We start from the raw sequence: 9,924 nt of genomic DNA on the forward strand, positions 1-9,924 counted from the left end.
TCAGTGGAATTGAAAAGTTGAACTTGACTGAATTGACTGAGCAACAGATCTAGTACAGTGTCTAGCATGTGTTTGGAACTTTAAACGCTTTTTAATTACTTGATGAAGAGTAATCTGAAGACTTCCTAGTTTAGTCACATCTATCCTTTGTCAATAGTACTCCTGAGAAAAATTTCTAAATACACCATAACTTTTTAGATTTAACAATTAGATTTTCAAGGAGTGGGATTGCAATGAGGCAAATTTGAGCTTAATTTCTGGCGGGGCGTGGAAGATACTAACCATTTCAAATTGTATAGAAGTGTTATAGCTTGTTTGGGGATGAGGCAGGTTTCCTATCACTGCCAAATCTCAATAAAATGGTGATTCACCCCTTGTTAGGTATGATATTGTAAAGATACTTTTGGGTAGGAGTTGGACTAAATGGTTGTATAAGCCAGCTCTATTCTATATGTAGTTTTGAGATTCCTTGATCCTGTGGCTGATTTAAAAGGAAATGGCAAACCATATCAGTGTCTTCGCCAAGAAAACCTGCAAATGGGTTTACAAAGAGTCAAACACAACTGAAAATAATGACTAAAAATTCCATAATTAGTTCTCAGGGCATTGCCATATCTTACACTAAGTACCTTATCATTAAAATAGACAAATTTCTAAATGTAGTTTGATTTATTGTGAAAATAAAAGAATACAGCAAATTTGGGGATGATCCCTTTCAGGATGCAATATTGGAGACAAGGTTTTACACTTCTGAGCACTGACTTCTTCCATCTTCACCCTGAGGTTATCTTCATCCTCTCTGAAGTTAAACCTGAAAATAAAGTGACAAAAGCAATGATTCTGCTGTGAGTTGAGAACTTTATCATGGGAGAATTCTCAGGGAGAAGTCTTGGCTTCTTTCAGTGCAATCATTATATGGCCTTCTTTCTGCCAGTTTCTCCCTAATAAAATACCACAAACACTCCACCTCTTTTCCCACAAAGGAGACTAGTCTCATCAATCCTATCCAGTTTGGGGCCATTTTGTCTCCGTCTTCAGAAAACATATTGTCATTTTGACAAATTTTAATTGACCTTTAGTAAAATGCTTTATGAAATGTTTTAAGGCATTTCTTGGCTTTTTCAAACTCCAGTAAATGACAAGTGGAGATTCTGTAGTTAAAAAAATAAAGATGAGTGTGATGTCCCAAGAGACAATTGAATGTTGTAACTTAGTGGTCTAATGAAAGTGATATTATCCAACCATTTTGGAGAGCAATTTGGAACTATGCCCAAAGGGTTATAAGACTGTACATACCCTTTTATACAGCCATACTACTACTAGATATATATATTCTAAAGAGATTTTTGTATAAAAAGGGAAAGGACCTATATTACAAAAATATAACAGCTCTTTTTGTGGTGGCAAAGAATTGGAAATTAGGGGATGCCAATCAACTGGGAAATATTTGAACAAGTTATGATATGATTATAATGGAATACTATTTTGCGATAAGAAATGAGCAGAATGGTTTCAGAAAAACCTGGAAAGACTTCCATGAACTGATACAAAGAGCAGAACCAGTAGAATATTATATGCAGGGAAAGCAATATCGTTCAGTGATCAACTGTGATTGACTTAGCTATTCTCAGCAATACAGTGATTCAAGACAATTCCTAAAGGACAGATGATGAAAAATGCTTTCCATCTCCAGAGAAAGAGCTGGTCGAGTCTAAATGTGGATTGAAGCGTACTTTTTAACTTTATTTTTCTTGGGATTTTTATTGTTCTGTTTTCTTTCACCACATGGCTAATATGAAAATGTTTTGCTTGACTGCACATATATGGTCTATAACAAATTGCTTGCCTTCTAAAGGAGGGGAGAGGGCAGAGAGAATTTGGAACTCAAAATTTACAAAAAGAAGATTAAAGATTGTTTTTACATGTAATTAAAAAATATAAAATGTAAATATTTTCACATAAAAAAGAGAGCACTGTAAAAAGTGCTATTTAGGGAATCAAAATCTTCCTTATAATCTCTTCAAATGTTAGGATATGACTATTAGAGAAGTTATCATCAAAGGCATGGAAAATTCTGGTGCCAATCAAAGTTAAGAAACTTAACCTTTCAGACAAAACATGTTAAAGAAGAGAAAAAGGGATTTTTGAGTTTATCTCCTTTGGTGATTTTTCTAATAAAATCTCAGGATTTCCTTAACTCTTCCTACAGAACTTAAATTTAAACTTGGCTTGTCTTTAGCATACATTCCTGACCGGCCTAATTGCCATGGGCTGCCCGGATCCTCTTACCTCTCTACAGGTCTTCAGTGATCAGCCGGATAAACAAAGGAGAGAAGAGACCTCCAGAGTCAACCAGAGGTGTAGGCTTTATTCCGGATACCAGCTACATTTCAGCATGCAGGACAAGTTCTCCCTGTGAAGCCCCTTTCTCCTTCCAGAGGAGAGAGGAACCCAACCCCCAGGCTTTCCTGTCCCCATTTAAGCTCTCCTAGCCGCATAGTTTGCTTGTGCACACTGTGGATGCTCTCAGCCCCTTAGTCAATTAACAAAAAGGTGTGCTCAGACCACGGACCAATCTCAAGGGTGGGATGCTCTCCCCAGCAAGTTTCCACTGAGAAGAGGTGGAAAAACAAGATAGCTCGTGTCTCACTCCTCAATTCCCAGCTGTTCTCTGGGGGGCCTTGTGAGAGTTCAGCGGTTTCAAGAAGCCCTCACCTTTACCTGTCTGAGACCATTCACGTGAGAACCGAGCCTACCTTAACACATTCCTACTATCATTCTTCTAGAAAAGGGAACAAAATTCCCCAATTGATAAATGGTCAAAGGATATGAACAGGCAATTTTCAGAGGAAGAAATTAAAGCTATCTATAATCATATGAAAAAATGCTCTAAATCACTATTGGTTAGAGAGATGCAAATCAAAACAACTCTGAGGTACCACATCACACCTATAAGACTGGCAAACATGACAGAACAAGAAAATGATAAATGCTGGAGAGGATGTGGGAGAGTTGGAACACTAATTCATTGTTGGTGGAGCTGCGAGCGCATCCAACCATTCTGGAGAGCGATTTTGGAACTATGCCCAAAGGGCTACAAAAATGTGCATACCCTTTGACCCAGCAATATCGCTACTAGGACTATATCCCCAAGAGATCATAAAAATGGGAAAGGGTCCCACATGTACAAAAATATTTATAGCAGCACTCTATGTAGTTGCCAAAAACTGGAAGTCAAGGGGATGTCCATCAATTGGGGAATGGCTGAATAAATTATGGTATATGAATGTAATGGAGTACTATTGTGCCATAAGAAATGATGAATAAGAAGACTTCAGAGAGGCCTGGAAGGACTTATATGACCTGATGCTGAGTGAAAGGAGCAGAACCAGGAGAACTTTATGCACAGCAACGACCACAGTGTGTGAGAGTTTTTTCTGGTAGACTTAGATTTTTGTAATAACACAAGAACTTCTTACAAAAAAAAAAAAATCCCAATGGTGTATCTCAAGGCAAAATGCCTTCCACACTCAGAGAGAGAAATATGGAAGTCACTCACATAATGTAACAGATCATGTTTGTGTATGTGTATGTGTTTGTGTATCGTTCTGATGTTATACGATTTCTTTCATTTATCTTAGTCTGACTACATAGCATGACTATAGTGAAAATATACTCAATAGGAAAGTATATGTAGAATCTATACAGAATTGTATGCAGTCGTGGGGAGGGAGGGGGGTAGTGGGGGGTAGGTGGGGGGGGATAAAATCGCAATTGTATGGCAGTGATTGTTAAACATTAAAAAATAAAAATAAAAAAAAAGGAGAAAAAGAAAAAAAAAAGTAGAAAAGGGAACAAAAGACTTGAAGTAAGGAGGGTAGTGCTAAAAGCCAGGCACCTTTGGGATTCCTGATTCAATTGAGTTCTTTCACTAGTATCTATCTAGCTTTTTACTTAGATGTCAAAGATACTAGTAAATAGACCAGATTAGGTCCTGAAGACCCAAGATTTCTGACCTTCAGGTCATTGCTGTTTCTTCTAGGTCAGTCTATCTCCCACTTTGCTGGATGTGCAAGGGGATAGGCTAAAATCTCAGCAATAGGATGATTCTAGACATAAATGTGTATACGAAACTGTTCAGTAGTAGTGACTGGGTCACTGATCCAGATTACTCACCATATTACTCTGGGTATCATTTTCTATAGGACAGAGTTTGTGAGCCTGGTGTTTTGGGTCTTGGGCACAGAGCACACAGAGTCCAATCTGGTCCTCCAAACAGAAAAGTTTGAGAAGCTTCTGGTGAATGGGACATAGACCCTTTTCTTCAGTGTTTTGTAAACAGAGGCGTCTAAGCTCCTTGCCTATGCCAGTCATATTATCCATGCGCATATTGATTGCAGGAAAGTGTCTGAGCTTGGAAACATTCTTGCATTCAGGGCAGTGAAAAGACATGACTTCACCTTCCCAGTTTGGAAAGAAACATTCTTGGCAAAAAGTGTGCCCACAGTCGACGGTGATTGGCTTGGTGAAGTAATGCTTACAGACGCTACAAACAATTTCGTTCTGCATTTCCTCAACCAGTTTAGCCACCTCAGTTGCCATGTTGCTGTAAGGGAGAGAGTGAACAAGATGAGAGCCTTGGCTAGAGAAAGCCATGACAGGAGATTTTTCTTGTAGGGCTTAAACATGAAGTAAAGATAGGCTAGAGAAAGATTCCATGTGAATGTACATGTCTATCATGCATATATATTATACATACATGTGTATATATGAGCCAATTATTAAACATTTAACCATACATCCCTGGATATAATCCTGCATGGTATAGTGCTTCATAAGTTTCCTTGTTTTTAATATATAATGTTAAATACACTTTGTTAATTCAATGTAAAACACACTATGCTAACGTGAAAAAAAAGAGAATCTTAGATTTTGCTAAAAACTGCTGAGATTCCATACTTATTACTTCATTGGTAATCTTTCAATTCTCCACAAACTGGCTGCATGTAAAGTGAATTTTAGTGTAAGTAAGGTGGATTTTAGTGTGCATAAAGTGAATTTTTGTAATTATTTCTCAGAGCTCAGTTTCCCAGGACCCAAAGCCATAACAATATCCTGTTCCCAGGTACTAGATATGAATTCCCACAGTTTTGGTTCAAAACATCTCCACCATGCTTGTGCAGAGTTATATAACGGCAAGTAACAAACATCCACTGTAGCTGCTCAGTGAGATACAGGGATGGGGTGATGTAAACTTGTGAGGCTATTGCTGGCCTTTGTCTGTGGGGCTATAAAATGGATGATAGTTAGACAGCAAATGGAGACCCTTAGGGTTAAATGCACAAATACTGTGTGTACCTCAACTTGTTCCCATTGAGATTTGGTGGGGAACCAAGTTGGAATGCTGTGCATGCCTTGACTGGCCCCCATTAAAGCTTGGAGAAATCTGTGTTTGCCTCAGCTGGCCCCCATTGAGGCTTGAGGGGATTTAGGGGAAGCATAAGCTGACTCGATTGACCCCATCTAGATATAGGGTTAGTTGCCCCCTTTCTCACCCCACTTTCCAGAAGGTTGATTAGGAAATGCTGTAGGAGCTATCAAGTCTAACCCTAAACCCTCGATTCTATCAGCAACCTCTTTGATAGAACTAGACTAGAATAAAGTAAGATTATTAACCCCTTCTTAGTGTCTTTCCTGTCTGATCTAATCCAGACTGAACCTGTGCTAGCCACCCTCCTGTGTGCTGTGTTTATCTGTCTTACACCTGGCATAGTTAAGCAAGATTTGCTAAGACTAAAGGACAGTATGGGGTTTGGTGGGACTGGGATAGTTGTCTGATGTTTCCCAGTTATTGTGCTACATTTTGTAGCTATGGTTCCATGGAGCTCTCCCCAGAGATGAGAGGATCAAGTATGGACACCTTCCCAGGAGTGGGAAGATGTACCCTCCACCCCCTAGAGGCCTTGAGAAAGTTTTACTGAAAATCGTGGGTATCCTTGATAAGAAGGGAGCTAGAAAGGCTGTGGGAGACCCAGACTGACTTAGCCCCAAAGGAGTGGGAAAGTCAGTGTTCCTTGGCAGAGGACTAGCCCAGAGAGACTCTGGAGCAGCAATGGAGGCTGTGACTATGGAGCTGGCACCTGTAATCTGAGAGGAGCCAAGAGAGAAGCTGCAGAAGCAGCAGAGAAGGTTTCTCAGGTGCCTAGAGCAGGGCCCTGGGAAGACAACACCCTTTCCCCCTCCCTACTCCACTAGCACTCCTGAAGAGACAGGCCTGAGAAGGAACAGTGGGAGGAAAACATGACCTTGGGAGGTGGGGGAGCCCAGCAGGTGATTCAGTTTCTTGTGTTGTAGTTTGGTTAAAGTTAACTATTGTGAAAGGAGGTTCAGATTGATTTACCCCAGGAAAAAGAGGCATGTGAGAAAGCCTGGGAAGTGTTAGAGACCAAGACCCAAATTCTCAGGCCTCGGATGTTTATCATTCCCTCCACTCTGATGGGCCAGAGGAGGACTTTGGGTGTGTTGTAGTGAAGGGGAAAGGTGCATGGGAGGAGTCCCTCTTAAATGCCCCAGAGCTGTTAGAGGCTGCCTCAGAGGCAGAGTTCTTTGAGAAGTGGGAGCAGAAGTTCCCCAGAGTGCAGGAAAGAGTTAATGCTCCTATAGAGATAAAAAAAAAAGGAGCCAGAGAAGTTTCTTTTGAACTTCTCAGAGTCAAGGCCGTGGCCAAAGCCAGGATAGTGTGAGGTAGGTTCTGCTAGAGAGAACCCAAGTCAGAATAGTCCCTCTCTAGACTGTACCAGAGGGATGAAGGACCTGGAATTGTGTTGTGCCCAGAGCCCAGGCTTGAGTGACCCCCACCCCATGTAAGGCTGAGGGAAGACAAACTGCCACAGAGTCGGGGCCGGGAGGGGCACGATATGGGCCAGAGACAGAAGTGGGGGGCCAGGACCCCTGGAACCTGCTGTGCCTGGACCATGGCAGAAGCAGGGAGAGCCCTGGTTGGAGCGGCCCCCACCTCGCAAGATAAGGCCTTTGAGTATGCTAGAGGGGTGGGGGTCCTGGAAATGTGTAGGGGCAGTTCCTTCCCCCCACCCCTCCATCCCACGAAGTAGGAAGAGACATGCAGCAGGAACAGAGAGCAGCCTGTGTCCAGCCACTGGCAGGAGCATTGTGCATGCTTTTCTGCCACGTCCCCCAGGGATAGGTAGGGACCCAGAGGTGGAGTTGTCTATGGTGGTATGGGCAAAGTGCCACAATTGCCAGGGACCCATTGTGTTGGCTTTGTTACCCAGTTTGTCCCCCAGACCTCCTGGCAGGGGCTGGACTTTTTTGGCTCATTCGAGCATGCATACAGCCTGAAGCAACAGCATGGAAAGAAGGACACACCCCCAAGAGGGCTTTCGGGACTTGGATCCTTTGTTGATTGAGGAGATTGTGACCTATTGTGACCTAGGGGTGGAGGATGTTGTGTTCTCTGCTACCCCTGGAGATACGATGTGTTAAGGGAAGCTCCTGTCTTGTGATTGGAGTGGGTGCAGTTTCTGTAACCCCAGCAATCACTGGGCATGAGGGTAACTGAGATGTTGGCCCAGGACCCCGCCTGATGTATAAGCAGTATTATGGACAGCACTTTGGACGGTACCTGACGTGAGGAGGAGCTCCATGATCACTCACCAAAGAGTGTGACCCCCAAAGAATGTATAAATAGGGGGTATGTTATTTCTTGTGCTGTGTTAATAGTGTACCATGTCATACACTGAATGCTGTGTTACACATTGAATGCAATGTTATATACTGTGTGCCATGTTATGTCCTGAATTCTATGTTCCTTTTCAGGCCTTGTGGCCGTACTTGTTGGAAGAAAAGGGCAAGTTACTGCTGTGTTTGAGGTCAAGTGGCCATCCTGGTAATACGCTGTGTTTGTATACCTGATACCCAACACTGGGGTGCTGTAGTCTCTATTGTTATTGTAGCATGAATATTGTAGCAGTCATGTTATTACAAATTAGAATGTTATGCTTTAGTTTCTTGGCTCGAGAACCCTAAAAGTGCCACCTGTATAGATCATAAGGATCAAGTGTTACCTGTGTAGATCATAAGGGTCAAGTGTTACATATGTAGATTGTAAGGGCCAAGATGTTAAATTGTAAAGGCCAGGGGTAGAGGGGTAGAGTGTATGTAAAGCAGATTTTAGTGAGAGTGTAAGGGGGATTTTTGTTATTATTTCTCAGAGCTCAGTTTCCCAGCATCTATAGCCATAACAATCTCCAGTTCACAGGTACTAGATGTGAGTTTCCATGGTTATGGTTCCAAACATCTCCACCACGTTTGTGCAGAGTTATATAATAGTGAGTAATATAAACACATCCACCGTAGCTGCTCAGTGAGATACAGGGATAGATGAGGTGATGTAAACTCGTTAGGCTATTGCTGGCAATATGCCTTCTTTGTCTGTGGGCCTATAAAACAGGTGGTCACTAGACAGTGAATGGGGAACCCTTATAGGGTTGAATGCACAAATGCCGTGTGTGCCTCAACTAGCCCCCATTGAGACTTGGGGGGAACCTGAGGGTTGAGTGCACAAGCTGGAATGCTGTGCATGCCTTGATTGGCCCCCCTCAAGGCTTAGTGCCCACTGAGGCTGGAGGGGACTTAGGGGAAGCACAAGCAGTGCCTATCTCTACTGACCCCATCTAGACCTAGGGGCAATTGTCCCCCCTTCTCACCAGCCCCTGCCACTCGAGAAAGATGATTAGGGAATGCATAGGAGTTTGTGCTCTCATTATTAGTGATCCTCTTCTGAGAAAACTAGACTAAAATAACATTATTAACCCTTTCTTAGTGTCTTTCCTGTCTGATCACATCCAGAGTGAACCTGTGCTAGCAGCCCTCCTGGGTGCTGCGTTTATCTGGCTCACAGACTGTTAATATTTAATATAAATTTTAGACTTTAATAAGGGCCAAAGTTTGAATTAAGAAGAGTCTGGACCTAATAGTCTCCTTTGTTTAGAGGATGCCTACACAATTTCAAAGGCCTGTTTAGGACAGGATGTCTGCAATCTGGGTGATGGGACCTTTCCTTACTTTGAATCACAAAGGCATGCTACAGAAGGAAGATGCCCATAGCCTGGGATCACAAAACCCAATTACAATGTGTTTACAATGTGAGAACTCCTTTCTCCTGGCAAAATGTACTTAAGATAGTCAATTTCTGTACTAAGGCAGCCAGTTCTGATCCTGGCTCCATAGCGCTATGTAACCGTTTTCTTTAATGGGGAATTGATTAATTAATTAAATCATAAAATGTGTGCATTTAGCCTGTTGCCTTTTCTCTAACCAAGTTTTCAGGTCAACAAGACTCATTGCCAAAGTACCCAGCACACCTCTTTAACTATGAGGGTTTTGTCTCCTATTCCTTTCACTTCTACCACATCCACTCTGAGCCTGTCTCAGAAATGTCCAAGATTTTGAATGTATCATACTCCAGGGCAGGAATGGGTGACTGCCCTGCACTTTTCAATTATTTAAGCAGTGGGGGCATCGGTGTAAAAATCCCCTTTGATGGAGAATGCCTCATTCCTTGGCTGTATTTTCCTTGCCTTCTGCAAAATCTAGTCATTCCTCCCATCCCTAGGCACCCATTTACCTCTCTTCAAAGGTGACCAATGCTTACTTCCCTCCGTCTCTGGACCCTTTGTCTTTTCCTTCCTTCTATGACTCTGGCATGCAATTCTTAGTTCCTTAAAAATGAAACTAACCTGCCATTAAAAGACACTTACTTTTTCTATAGCTTCTTTCCTTTGGTTGCGGCCATCTATTGACTTTCAGTCTCCCAAGGGGAAGGTCCTGATTCGAATTATCTGGCCCCTTTATAAGGAGTAGCCCCACCCTTATTTACTCAGTGGAAAGGTGTGAATTTACCTT

The 9,924-nt window shown here is 42.2% G+C and overlaps 1 long non-coding RNA gene across 1 annotated transcript; it reads right to left on the reverse strand.

Moving 5' to 3' along the window:
* Positions 1-650: 650 nt before the first annotated feature.
* Positions 651-9,924, reverse strand: LOC140508277 (uncharacterized). Its single transcript, XR_011968356.1, has 3 exons — positions 9,780-9,924; positions 4,177-4,606; positions 651-811 (listed from the first exon to the last, which is right to left on the reverse strand). It is a non-coding gene; the product is annotated as an uncharacterized lncRNA (long non-coding RNA).

This window comes from Notamacropus eugenii, chromosome 5 (genome assembly GCF_028372415.1).
Source record: "Notamacropus eugenii isolate mMacEug1 chromosome 5, mMacEug1.pri_v2, whole genome shotgun sequence".
Lineage (NCBI taxonomy): Eukaryota > Metazoa > Chordata > Mammalia > Diprotodontia > Macropodidae > Notamacropus > Notamacropus eugenii.